This window comes from Saimiri boliviensis, chromosome 11 (genome assembly GCF_048565385.1).
Source record: "Saimiri boliviensis isolate mSaiBol1 chromosome 11, mSaiBol1.pri, whole genome shotgun sequence".
Taxonomy (NCBI): Eukaryota; Metazoa; Chordata; class Mammalia; order Primates; family Cebidae; genus Saimiri; species Saimiri boliviensis.
Genome location: NC_133459.1, coordinates 61,320,001 through 61,333,976, shown reverse-complemented (window position 1 = coordinate 61,333,976; position 13,976 = coordinate 61,320,001). Strand labels below are relative to the sequence as shown.

The 13,976-nt window shown below is 42.9% G+C and overlaps 1 long non-coding RNA gene across 3 annotated transcripts; it reads left to right on the top strand.

The window, feature by feature from the left end:
* The first annotated feature begins 1,361 nt into the window (after positions 1–1,361).
* LOC120366105 (uncharacterized) lies at positions 1,362–13,918 on the top strand. 3 transcript variants are annotated; one of them, XR_012512607.1, is made up of 2 exons: positions 1,362–1,472; positions 13,612–13,918. It is a non-coding gene; the product is annotated as an uncharacterized LOC120366105 (long non-coding RNA). The 3 variants fall into 3 exon arrangements; XR_005580859.1 differs by lacking the exon at positions 1,362–1,472 and adding an exon at positions 3,167–3,349; XR_012512606.1 differs by lacking the exon at positions 1,362–1,472 and adding an exon at positions 3,511–3,558.
* The last annotated feature ends 58 nt before the right edge of the window (positions 13,919–13,976 follow it).

Genomic DNA, 13,976 nt, shown 5'->3' with positions numbered 1-13,976 from the left:
ACACAAAAAATTAGCCAGGCATGGTGGGGCGCGCCTGTAGTCCCAGCTACTCAAGAGAATCGCTTGAACCCTGGAGGCAGAGGTTGCAGTGAGCTGAGATTGTGCCACTGCCCTCCAGCCTGGGTGACAGAGCAAGACGCAGCCTCAAAAAAAAAAAGATTCTCAAGTGTTTCTGTTGTACATCCAGTTTCAGGAATCACTGATTAGGATTGCCATTGGTTTTGATTTCCTGGATTTAATCTCCTTTGTTTGCATATTGAAAGAGTTTACTCATTGCTTTTCTTTTCATTATCTTCCCCTCAAAATAAGAGTAAAATAGTCAGCCAGGCATCTCCACGCCACTGAAATGAATGGAGGCTGGAAAGGCGGTACTTGCTCAGTGTCAGTATTTGATTTGCAGAAGTATTTGTACTCTGGAACTTCAAGAATTCCTCACAAAATTAATTTATTCAATTAGACAAACGTTTATTGAACCCCTACAATAATAAGAGCTAACGATTACTAACTTTATGAAGCATTTCCCTGGGCTGGGCATGATCCTCTATCCTTTGCTTATGTTCTGGGGTTAAGTGTGCGGGCCCTGGAGCCAGGTGACCCTGTTAAAACTCTGGCTTTGTAACTTAGTTGTGTGACTTTGGGAACGTTACTTTGCCAGTCTGTGACTCAGTTTCCCCCTCAGTAAATTAGGGATCATAATAATATGGATTCTTGAAGTTGGGCTGAGGAGTAAATCATGTGTATCCCCCTACTGTAAGTGCGTGCCACCTACCGTAGCAAGTGCTACATATGTATAAGCTATTCATTTTTACAAAAGTCTGGTAAGATGGCTGCTTGAATAATGCTAATTTTTAAGCTTAGGGAAGTTACACAACTTGCCCAAGGTCATACAGCTGGCAAATAGCAAAATCAGGATTCCAAGCCAGGTTACCTAATCCCAGCACTGGGATATGCAGCCATCACACTCTCTTTCCGCTGCCATATTTCTTTCTGGGTCTGTGTTTTGATAGACACAAGATTTAAATTTCTTTTTCTTTCTTTCTTTTTGAGACAGAGTCTTGCTCTGTCACCCAGGCTGGAGTGCAGTGGCACAACCTTGGCTCACTGCAACCTCTGCCTCCCGGGTTCAAGCAGTTCTCTGCCTCAGCCTCTCGAGTAGCTGGGATTACAGGCGCCTGCCACCATGCCCAGCTAAGTTTTGTGTTTTTAGTAGAGAAGGGGTTTCACTCTTTTGGCCAGGCTGGTCTTGAACTCCTAACCTTGTGATTCTCCTGCCTCAGCCTCTTAAAGTGCTGGGATTATAGGCATGAGCCAATATGCATGGCCAGGGATTAGCTTTCTAAAGAGAAGATTCTGCTAAACAGATCTTTCAAGAGCCTCCAAAGCAAGACTATTTCATGAGCCAACTCATAGTGACAAGCACAGCCCTGCAAGTGAAAAGGGGAGCTCTTCCCAATTAAGCTCCGTCTGTCAAGGTGGGATGGAATGGGTAAGCTTTTTTGCTCCCTGAAGTCAAAAATACTTTTTTTTTTTTGAGACGGAGTTTTGCTCTTGTTGCAATGGCACAATCTTGGCTCACCGCAACCTCTGCCTCCTGGGTTCAAGCAATTCAAGCAATTCTGCCTCAGTCTCCTGAGTAGCTGGGACTATAGGCGCGTACCACCATGCCCAGCTAATTTTTGTATTTTTAGTAGAGACTGTGTTTCTTTCGGTCACGCTGGTTTTGAACTCATGACTTCGTGATCCTCCTGCCTCGGCCTCCCAAAGTGCTGGGATTATAGGTGTGAGCCACCGTGCTTGGCCAAAAATACTTTTTAAAAAGGAGTTTGTCGTGCCTTGTTGCATAACAATGAGCAGTATTTATAGAACATGAAAATGAATATGAAAACTTGTATTTTGATTCATGGCCTCTTAAAAGTAAATGGTGCTTTCATTAATAATTCTGACTTGACTTTTTCCTCCCAGATTACTGGAAGTTTTTAAACGTTACAAATATGTTTCTGACTAGGGTTAGGGAATGAAGAGTGAAGAGGTAGAAGGAAGGAGGAAGCGCATTCCTAAAGACACTAACACTACCCATTTCTTTTTTCTTCTTCTTTTTTTTTTTTTTGTTGTTGTTGAGACAGAGTTTCGATTTTGTTGCCCAGGCTGAAGTGCAGTGGCATAATCTCAGCTCACTGCAACTTCCGTCTCCTGGGTTCAAGCGATTCTCCTGCCTCAGCCTCCCAAGTACCTAGGATTACAGGCATGTGCCACCGTGCCCAGCTAATTTTTTTGGTATTTTTAGTAGAGACGGGGTTTCTCCATGTTGGTCAGGCTGGTCACGAACTCCCAACCTCAGGTGATCCACCCATCTCAGCCTCCCAAAGTGCTGGGATTACAGGCGTGAGCCACCACACCCAGCCAACACTGCCGATTTCCGTAAAAGCAATTCCATGTATTGAGAGCTGCCATCGTGTAATAGATAGCAGCGGGTATTCGGTCCTTGATACTGTTCATTAGCTATGTAAAGATTGCATTTTTTTGGAGTTCAATTTAAATAAAAGCCTTCATTAAACAATATCTCTCGGTAAAAATTTAGGTCCTAGCAATTAAGAGGCAAAACTGTGTACCTAAGATTTTTATTATATTGATTCCAAAATAATTAGGTTGGCAAAAGCATTGTGAATATCTCTCCCCACGTTAATACAAAGTGCTGCTATCGTTCTGTTGTTTTTTTTTTTTTAAAGATGGCTGCATCTTACCATGAAATATATTTCCAAGTTTTGCCAAGTATTAAGGTGATTGATTTTATTTTTCTTATTAGGAATTTAGGTTTATCTTACTTCTTTTACAGCCTGTTTAAACACAAACCTGCTTTCACAGGCCTCCTGCCGCCCACAAGTCTCCCTGTTCACCACAGAGATTTCTTGCTGATCACATTTTCCCCTATTCCTTTCTTTAAGCAAACACTGAAGGCTTTCAGCCGCTGCCTGAGATATCACTTTAAAACCCCTTAAGGCAGTTTGAAAGGCCTCCAAAAAAGCATGACATTCAATCAAAGTTCAGTAAGGAAAGTTTTAATGAATAAACTTAGTAAATTAGAAAGCACTGCGGCAGAGTGATTAACTCTCATTTGGGCATTAGTGTTGAAATTAATTAAAATGTTTAAGCCATGGGAGGCCGGCTACCTCGTCAGGACCTGGCTCTGCCCTCGGAGTCAGTCTGGATCCAGGAGTGATTCATCTTACACAGATGAGAGGGGGATAAAAGGAAAAGAACAGTCAGGACAAATGTGTTTTCAATGGTGCTTAGCAGCAGGAGACCACTGGGACTTCAGAGCAATGCTACTGGAGTGTGACATCATAATACGGTATGTACACTGTGGAGCGGAGTGAAAAGGACTTTGCGCTTACATTCTTGCCCCCGCTCCTTTCGATTGGATGCCATGTATATTCATTTCTCTGCCAGGCAGAATGCTGCAGTTTGCTGTCTTCAAGACCACGCACAAATTAGCTCTGTTTCCCTGACTCTTTTTAAACCTGCTTGCCACCATTAATGTTCATGCAGTGACATAAAGAGGTAGGCTTGGTGTCCTGGTGGATTTCTCTAAGATCAACTCCATAGAATGTATAAAAATATAATTGCTTCAAACAGACTCTCAGACACACAACAACGGATTTATCGTTAAATTCCCTTGACAATATGCAGGGCAGAAACCATCTTTTCAAGAAACCCAAAATATTCCATTCCCATTAGGTTTTAAAATATCTCGTAAGCTCGATTTCTTTCCAGGACTATGGGTCTGTGGATCTTCTTATAGAAACGCATTACCATGTGGCTGTTTAACAAATCTGTGCCTGCTTAAAATTATAAATGACAGCCCATTTCATAAAGAGAAAAGTCCTCTTTGACAGGAAAATAATCTCAGTTGGTTCTCCTCGGATAACAAACGGACTTGCTTCAGGCCTGGCACCACAGCTGTTTCTGAAATCGTGTGACGATGGACTGCCATTCCTGTTTCGGGGGTCCTAATTAAGGAGCTTTCAGAAATTAGTAACCACCTGCAAGTCTGAATTATTTCCACCCGGAGCAAATTATCATGATTTGCAAAGATCTACATTCATAACTTTAAAAACTGTCCGTCTTCCTTATTTTTTGCTGTATAGATTTCTTGTCAGCCTCGATGTCAGAGGTCACTGCCAGAGTGTCCCTTTGGTACCCATTAACTATAACCAGCAAACTTGTTCACTATTGATCCACTATGTCTAAGTATCTATTATGGTGGATATAAAAAGTGGCTTCACATCTTTCTAAACAGATAATTCATAAAGGCCAAGGGGTCATGGCTCGTGATATATTATTCCCTCACTGTATTTGTGACTGAATGAACAAAGAGAGGGTGCGAAAGGGGTGCCAAGGGTCATGAGTGTTAGACTAGAGAGGCAGAAAGTTGTGTGTCAATTGGACACATTAACATCCATATAAATAATAAAAGGCATTAATAATATTTGTTCGTGACCTCATTATCGATTCATTTTACTCAGAAGCAGAGGTTCCTAAAGCGAATGAAGACAGAGTTGATTTTTTACCACCAAAGTTCAGTTGCAGTTGAACTCTAAACTGGAAGTCAACTAGAGACAGGAAAATATATTCCAGTAGGCATATATTGGGTCCTGGGACTGATACATTTTTGCGGGCAGTGCATTATTCGGGGCAAAGCAACTGTTTGGGGAACAGAAGCCTCACATAGAAAGTGTTAAGGGTCTGCAGGGCCCTGATGGGCTCAGCACATCACCGCGTTCCTTTGGGATTGCTTGATTCATCATGTTATTTAACCTCCGCTGGTTCGTATTGAACATTCAGCAATACACTACAGAGGCCATTGCTAATGTTCCACACGTTCCCAGCTTAAAGGAAAGCATCTCATTAGGAGAACAATAAGGATCTAATGAGTGAGCCTTGCTCAGAAGTTAGCTGACATTGGGCTCATTTAATGCTGTTTATGGTCTTCTACCCACTGGAGAACCCGGAGATGGTGCGCTTTCTCAAGACTACAGTTTGGAGGAAAGTAAATTGAGATGAATCATGGTGAGATGAGATAGTTAAAATGTCATGCTCCATAAGTTTGAATGCATCCTTCAAGTTCTGAACAGTAAAATGCAATTGAACACTGAAACAAGAGAAACAAAGAAAAAGCAGATAACTAGCATACAAACCTGCCTTCTCCGACAACGATGCTTCATGGGGGAACCAAAAACATCTTTTCAGAGCCCTCCTTGAATATGCACCAGCATGCGTGCGCACATGCACACACACACACACTCCCAAATTTCCTTCCTTTACCACCAGACTTCAATACATTAAAGCCTTTTAAACAACAACAATAAAAAAACAAACCTATTATGGATCAGGGGAGGACACATCAAGATTGTCAGATTTTTTTTTTAGAGACCAACAATAAACCACCAGCTTTATTTCTGTTTACAAATGTGAGCCAGTCCCTAGACTGACTGGGTAAATTATAAATTGTCCCCAGTAAATGTGGGAGCCAGCGATCATGTGTTTCTGAATCAGGATAGACCTTTTTAGCTTAAGGAGTGTGTCAAAGAGAGGCTTGGGGGTTGGGAGGGTGGGATACGGGAGCTGCACAATTGCTTTGCCAATTTCTCCTTCCAGATACTTCACTTCAAGTATCTACAAACTCGATGACCTCTCTGAGTCAGAACATCCTAAGAGAAATCCAAGAATGACCTATTTCCTGGAAGCCACCAATCTAAGTGAATAGTCTAACCCTGGGGATAGCTTTTCTTCATTATGTGAAACCCCAGTCATTGAGACAACTGAGGTCCTGGGGGAATTTTCCTTCAATGTCTGTGGTTCTCAATCTTTTTGTGAAACAATGACCCTTCTGAGCCCATAACAAAAACTATGACCCCTCTCTTGAGAAAAATATTGATACACACAAAATTTTGCATGTGTTTGAGGGATTCATAGCATTCCTCAGATTGCCACAGGTTAAGAATGCTATTCTAAATAGGGGAAGAAAGAAAGAAGGAAAGAAAGAAAGAAGGAAAGAAAGAAAGAGAAAAAGGAAGAAAAAAAGCATTGATAGAATTGCCCTTCCTTCTTCAAGAAAGAAAAAAAAAACAAAGCTTAGAGATGAGCTAGCCATTGTAACCCCAAACTCCAAATAATATTGTCCTTAATAATAATAACCAAGTGTCACATTAGTGGTCTCTGTGGACATCTCTAGTCTTCATAATAATTTTTATTTTTATTTAATGTTTGGAGATGTTGTAAAAAGTGACTACTGTTTCAAAATGTGACCTCTGTGAGGTTTAAAACCTACTGAATCAGATGAGATATGAAAGCGTTCAATATAATGTATGACTTAAAGCTATGTTTTTTAAACTTTAATAGGAAATGTCTGACTCTTAGATCACTGTTTCTAAAGCCTGGCAGACAGAAACGTGTCTTTTAAAAAGGTCTAATTTATATACCAAATAGAGATCCAGCAGGTAGAAATGATGCCTTTCCTTTTTACCTTGTGCCAGCCAGAATCTTTCATCAGCTTTGAACACACCTCAGCTCCGGCAATATTTTAACCATGCCAACTTGTCCCATTTGTTTTCAAATATTTTTCAAGTACTGTGCTAGACAATGGGATACTAAGATAAGCAAATCATGGTCTTTGTTCTTGAGAGGCTTATAGTACTGGGAGAGGACAGGTGTGTGTGAACACCACCTACACAGCTGTGGTGGGGGCTTAAACAGCATCCATTCCCTTCTTCCTCCCTCCTGACAAGATTCTCTCTCTCTCTCTCTCTCTCTCTCTCTCTCTCTCTCTCTCTCTCTCTCTCTCTTTGAGACAGGATCTCACTGTGTCACCCAAGCTGGAGTGCAGTGGCATAATCTCGGCTCACTGTAACCTCCACCTCTCAGGCTCAAGGATTCCTCTCACCTCAGCCTCCCTAGTAGCTGGGACTACAGGTGTGCACCACCTGGCTAATTTTTGTATTTTTCTCTAGAGACAGGTTTCACCATCTTGCCCAGGCTGGTCTTGAACTCCTGGGCTCAAGAAATACACTCACCTTGGCCTCCCAAAGTGCTGGGATTGCAGGTGTGAGCCACAGTGTCCAGCCCAGAGCTCCATTTTAACTTGAGTACCCACCCCTCCTGTACATAAGCTATGTGATCTCAGGGAAGCTGACCCACACTGGACTATACCAGTCATGGTAATCCTATACATACCCTTGTCTGTGATTGGTTCAGGCAACATGGCTTCAGCCTATTGCTTAAGTGGTGATGGTAATTGGTCCAGGGGTGAGCATGTGACCTAAAGCCCTCATCACATCAAAGGGAAGGACAACTGTGGGGAAGATTCTCTGTCTTCTCCTCTATGCATGTTGCCCCAATTGCTATTAGCAACTGTCTTGTTACCACTGGGGAGATTGGCCTGAGGACAAAACAAAGTTATCTGGGATGGCAGATCTGAGAAAATTTCAGAAACCCTGATTGTATCACATCTGAAGCCCAGTCTACAATCCAAATGGCCTTTATGTGAGATCAATCTACTATTTTCTTTTTGTTTAGTCTTCTTTGGGTAGGGCTTTCTGTTCTATGCAGACCAAAAACTTCCTGACTGTCATCCCTGCTACTGGAGAGTGAGAGTACCCCTGGTATGCTACAAAAATCTTCAGAAAAAGCCACAGAGGATGGACACAATCATTCTGGTGGGAACTTTCTGGAGAAGGGGATACTTGAGCTGAGTTGTACAGGTTGAATAGGAGTTGGCTGAGCCCATATAAAAGGGAAAGGGGTTCTAAAGAGAAGAACAAGTGAGCAGAGGTGTGCTGGTGCCTTCAAGGTTGTTGGGAGAAGTTGTATGGCTAGAGTGAAATGGGCATTCAGGGGATGTTTTGGAAGATGAGACAGAAGATGTAGCAAGGGCTGGATCACGAAGGGTCTCACATTCCATGTGAATGTGGGTTTTCTATCAAAGGTAATTGGGGGCCATTGGAGGATGTTAAGCTAAGTGGCATGGTCGGTGTAGCATTCTAAACAGGTTGCTGGTGGCCAGTGTGGAAGGTGAGTTGGGGAGTTGAAGGTGAGTTGGACAGTTCTGGAGACGGGGATCAGTTCGAGAGTCTCCATTTTGCTGGAATTCTCTGTCATCCTCTCCCAACAAGGGACAGAAAACGTGGACTCTTTCTGGACAGTTCAGAGAAGGGAACTGTGAAGGCTGGTTCAGATCCAGGTTGGTGCTCAAGATATAGGACACTGCACAGGGTCTTAGAATGAGCCCCTTACTTGCTGTGTGGCCTTAAGCTAGCTGCTTAACTTCTCTGAGATTCCATTTCCTCATCTATAAAATGAGGATCCTAATACCTACCTTGCACTATTTTGGTGAGTAAAATAACACTTATAAGCAGATAAGGCCACTAGACAATAGAAAATAGATTAATGACTCACTGGCTGACTGAGGGACTGGATGACATGAATGGTTTTTCCTACTTATATTAAACATGTGGTTATTGGCTTCAAAATGGCAAGCCCAGTACTTTGGGAGATGTTACCACCAGATGAACAAGTTAACCCCACTACTTTTTGAGATAAGTTTAATTCTCGTGGAATTTTTTTAAATAAGGGCAGATCTGCCCACAGGGATTGCAGAAGCTTCTGCTCAGCCATTAATTAAAACAACATGCTTTGAAGCCCTGTGGATATGTAGTTCTCCATTCTTGGGGCTCAAGAGGAAGCATTATTATAAATTGCTTTGGAAGGAATTGATTAGGGATTTTCCATATGATACCCACAAAGGGCATGAGAGATTAGGTCTTGGCCCGAACTCAAGGGCTGCTGCCCAGTTGATTTGGACAGCCTGCAGGTACAGGAACTGAGAAAGGTGCCTGTCTGCACTCCTTTCCACAAGCCAGATCCTTGGGTCTCCCAAGTTGACTGTGCCCATTCAGGGGTGGTAAGATAGAAGAAAGGGCGAGGGTGGGATAGTGGGGAGCTGGTACCCACCTGCAGATACTTGGGGGTATAACGTGCAGTGGTTGAGAGATTTGCCCTCATAGAGGCATCCAGGTTTTTGAGTTCTGGCTTGCTCACTTACTAGCTGTGTGACCTCAGGCAAGTGACATAACTTCTCTGAGCTGTGACTTTTTTCATTTGGAAAAATGTGTTTTGTTTACTCCAGTTCTACAGAGTAGAGTAAATCTACTCCCAGGGTTATTATGTAGATTAAATAAAACATTTATGTAAGGTATGTATGCACCATAGTTTACAACAGAGGGCTCATAAACATAGGTTGTTATTATTATTTATAATGAACATCTGTAATGTGAGGTCTGTCCATCAAATAGCTGCTCCCTGATTTCCTTTTGGGGAATTACCTTTCCTGATTAGGTGTAGTCTTGGTGCCCTCTAGTGTGCTGACTGTCCACCTTAAAAGCTGAAAGGGTCCCTGGAGGCTCTGCCCACCAGACTTTCATTTTACCACCTAGTACAGCCAAGATGTGAGCATGTCACCTGAGCTCAGCCAATCAGAGTCTCTCTCCGGAGACCTTGAATCAAAGCAAAGGTAGAAAACACAGTGGGGTAGTCCCTGAAGAAGACAGTCTTCACTTCACTTCTGTTGGTGCCTCAAATCGTTCCTTCATAGTCTCTGTTCTCTCAAAGGGCCAGAGTCCATTTCTGTTGCTTGCAACCAACGAAATGAGACACCATTGCTTTCTGCCTCCAGGAAATGAGTGTTCCCCTTCACAGCCTGCTCCGCTGCTTGTCTCATCTTTACTCCAATGCGTGGAGCACCGCCACCATGGCCCTACCTAGAGTGTTCCCCAAACACAGCCGAAATTTTTATAGCTTCATGCCTGTTTACAAGATGTCCTTTCTGTTTGGATGTCCATATCTGGCCCTCATCCGCCAACAGGCAATTCTAACTCATTCTTCAAGCCCTGGCTCAAATGGTGCTTGCTCGGGAAGGCTTCAGTGACTGCCCCTGACCCAGCAGTACAAACACATTTCATTTCCTCTGCTTTTTTCATGCTTCCTTTGAAGCATTTACTGCATTTGCCATGTTGTATCACAGTTAGGTTATTTGCTGCCATCTAGACTGTGTGCTCTTTGGGAATGGCCTTGTTCAGTTTTGTGTCTCCAGTACCTGATTCAGAGCAAGAGCATGAAGCATTTTTGTTGAATGAATGAGTGAAGAAATGACATTTCTTAAAAATACATTACTTGTATAATTTTATATGCTAACACATGCAGGGCATGTCTAGATAATTTCAGAACAGCAGGCCAATTCTATAGACCACCCAGTTCTCCCAGGAGTGGTAAGAAATGCGTCCTTGTCTCAGTTAGCCAAATTGGATTCATCCAGAAGTTCAAGGTCATTGTCTCAGCTTCTTTGAGAGTTACAGAGCAACACAATTACATAACACTAGTAACTAAGCTTTCTATGGCCCTGACCACATCCCAAGCACCACATCAATATTAACTCATGTAATCCTCATAGTAATCCTATGAAGTAGATTCTGCTATTTTCCTCATTTCAGACATGAAGAAACTTAGGCACGGTGAGGTCGAGTCACCTGCTCACAGTTACCAGTGGAAGAGCTGTTTCCTGCCTCAACTGTGCCCTTCCATACAATGCTGCCTCCTCTGAATCCCAGAGGAATGAGCAGACTCAGCAGTCAGCCCAGTTACACAGCATGGGAGTTGGACGCAGGACAGGGGTGGCTGCATGTGGGGATCTGCTCATCTTGTAAGGAGCATTGACAGTGAGTGCAGGTTTGGCTAAGCTATAGTGGGGTTGTAATGAAGACAGAGCAAGATCCTTCCATGACATTTGATCATTCTGAGCCCCGAAAATAACCCTCATGCCAGTAAGGGGTCACATCATTTGCCTTGGCTAAACTCACCAAGCTGGATTTGGCTGGCAGTAGAGGGTAGTTCAATGCTTAAGCTTTTAAGTCAAAGAGTACTGACTGTAAGGCCTGGCTCAGCTGTCCGGTACTGTGTGTGATCGTGGGCTCATTATTTAACTGCTGAGTGACTCAGTATCCTCACCTGTAAAATGGGGCATAATAAAAGTCTCCATGTCATAGAATAGTTAGGAAAATTAAATGAGATAATTACATGGAAATCACTTGGTAAGTCTGGTAGTATTAATATTAAATGGTAGTATTATACAAATATTAGTACAAAAAATTTTGCTAATTATGAGATATTTAATGAGCAGTAGCATTTTGGATCTTTCAGGGAGCAATGAGAAGCAAAAGAGTAGGGCTGAAAAATGAATGTCCGTCCTCTTTGCCAAGCAAAGTACAGTCCTTAAGAATTTGCCACACTGCCTGAAATCCCAGGTCTGGCCACCTAAGTTCTCCAAAGGATTCCACTGGAGCACAAGACAGGGTTTGTAGTTTTCACACCCAATAATCCAGGGCTGACAGCTCAATAGGATTATTTAGTGCAGCAAACCCAGCATTCTGTTTACTAGTCTTTTCCCTCTTCTGATTTCTAATTGAGAAAAAAAAAAAAAACCTTCAATGATAAATTTGGCCAAAAGGCTTATTTTATTACTGGTGCCTGTTGCCAAAGAGCTGATACTTCTCACAAATCCTGAGCTGTGAGTTGTGACAGCCAGTGCTTGGGTGAAGTTAACACCCGCCTCATCCTTAAGGAGAAGAAGCAAGGATGTGATTTGGGGAGGGAGATTCCCAATCCGCCAGTTCATTTAAGCTTCCAACTTCACGGATTCCAGATTCAGATACCGAAAGCCTTCAAATGTGTTCTACAGAAACCAGACTTCATTGTAAAGCTCTCTATTAGCTGCAAAAACTAAATACGTACAAATAAAGTATGTTTTAAAGTAAGAAGTATATTCTCTTAATGCATCTATCTGTCTCAGCTTTTAATAACCCCATTTTACATGGCTTGCAACTGAGACCCATTTCCTGAGAGGTCTTTGGGTTGAAAATTGGGGTAGAAGTGAGTATAAGCATAGAGGGTATTACTGTACTCCGGGAGCCTCCGACACACTTAGAAACACGTTAATAAGCCCTCTCCATGGAGGATTCAATGAGATGAAAATAACCCTCATGTCACCCTCTCTCTGTTTATCCCTCATACCTGGGACATGAGAATTATGCACTAAATAACGATTTCAAAAGGCAAATCCCACAGAATGTGGGAACCTCTTGGGACAGTGTGTAGGTATTGTCACTCCACAGCTGGCATCAGGGTGAACTTCCACCACTGGGATATGGAACAATTTGTAATGTAGCAATTAATGGAAATATGACGAAGTATTCACTTAGCAGGAAACTGGTAACTGCAGGCGTCACCAAACAGAACGGTATCACGGCATGTCCAACGTCCCACGGGATTCTGAAGACATTCAGATGACGACCGAGCACTAGGCATCTTAAGAAGCCCCTGTGTGCCCCTTTGTGACTTGAGGTTGAAGTTAAAAATACCTTCTCCTCCACCCTGTTTTTGAGCTACATGGAAGGGAAGAGTGGCATAAAAATGCAGCCTCGGAAATGTAAGGACCCACCATGCTTGCCCGCTCCACCCCGGGTGAACAGCATTCGGCAGATTCTAATTAGGAAAATGTTCCACTGGGCTTTCTCCTCGGGGTGCGAGGGAGACCTGGGCTGTTGCCGAGCTGCATTTTGCATCGCCTGGATGATCGTAAAACTCCCTACTCGCCACCCCCCACCAACCAAGAAAACCCATCGGCTTAAGTACCGACCCCCCACCTCAGTTCTCATATACTTTCATCTTGTTCCCAGGATCCACTAAAGTAAATAAGATGTCCACCCAGATAATGGAAACCCACCGGCTCTCAGTTAGTGCCTTTTCATGCCAATTAAACACATTTTACACAGCCATCGTAGATGCATCAATGACTGCGTTCCGAGACGCCAATAGGGCCGCGGCAGACTCCAGCCTAGCAAATGAAATGTATTTCATGCGAGTTTTCTCTCTGTCTTATTCTAACCACTTGGCAACGGTCTCAATTGAAAACATTGATTCTGAAAGATATATATGGGTATATAAACTGATTAACCAGCTTATTTGCTGCTGATTACTTTACTAATAAAGATCTCAGAGTGCTTAATTTAAATTAATACTTCTTTAATGAAAATCCAGCTTAGAGCATAAAAACAATCTTGACAGATGCATTTATTGCACAAACATACATCTATCTACGCCAAGCCAATTGGACATACAATCATATCTGGTTGGAGTTATAATTGATAATGATTCTACAGTTATGACTTGGGTTAGGTGTGTGTTGCTCCCCAGAGTTAGTCTGATGGTCTCCAAAGGTCTTTTCATTTTGGAGGCTGTGAGGAGCCAGTGGGAAGCACATGCATGTATAAGAAGCAACCTCAGAATATTTGGTCACTTTCGAGATGAGGAGTAAGATATTCTTGCTTCCCCTCCCCCTGCCCTCCATCCTTCTCTGCCTTAAAAAGCAGAAAGAAGGGTGGCTGACTTTCCAGTGTCGTAAAAATTGGAAAGGGGGCAAAAGGTGTCAAATGTTAAGACCTGGGGATTAAATAAAATTGGGTTATTGATTAACCGGTGTGTTTGGTAACCTGATGTTTCTGGCAGCCGAACACCAGAGTCTCAAGCCTCTTGGAGTTTATGGGCCAATTTCTCCCTAGACGTGGGCGCTTGTTGTGCTGCGGTCAGTGGACTCGCCAGCGGCCCAGTAGCTCAGAGTGACAGCGACTCAGCGTCTGGAAGCCCCACTGGGTTGTGAAATGAACAAGGCCTTCTGTGCCCCTGATCCAGCCCGGGCGAGCCCTGGGGCTCCAGAAGCGAGCATCTCCCAGCTCCTAAAGAGCAGACATATATCCTGCCTTTAAGACAAGACTACAATTGCAAATCTGAGAATATAAATTACGCTTTCATCTTTCTTTGGTTTTCTTTCTTTTGCTTCAGTTTTCATTCCAGGATAAACTTTCCTGTCAAAG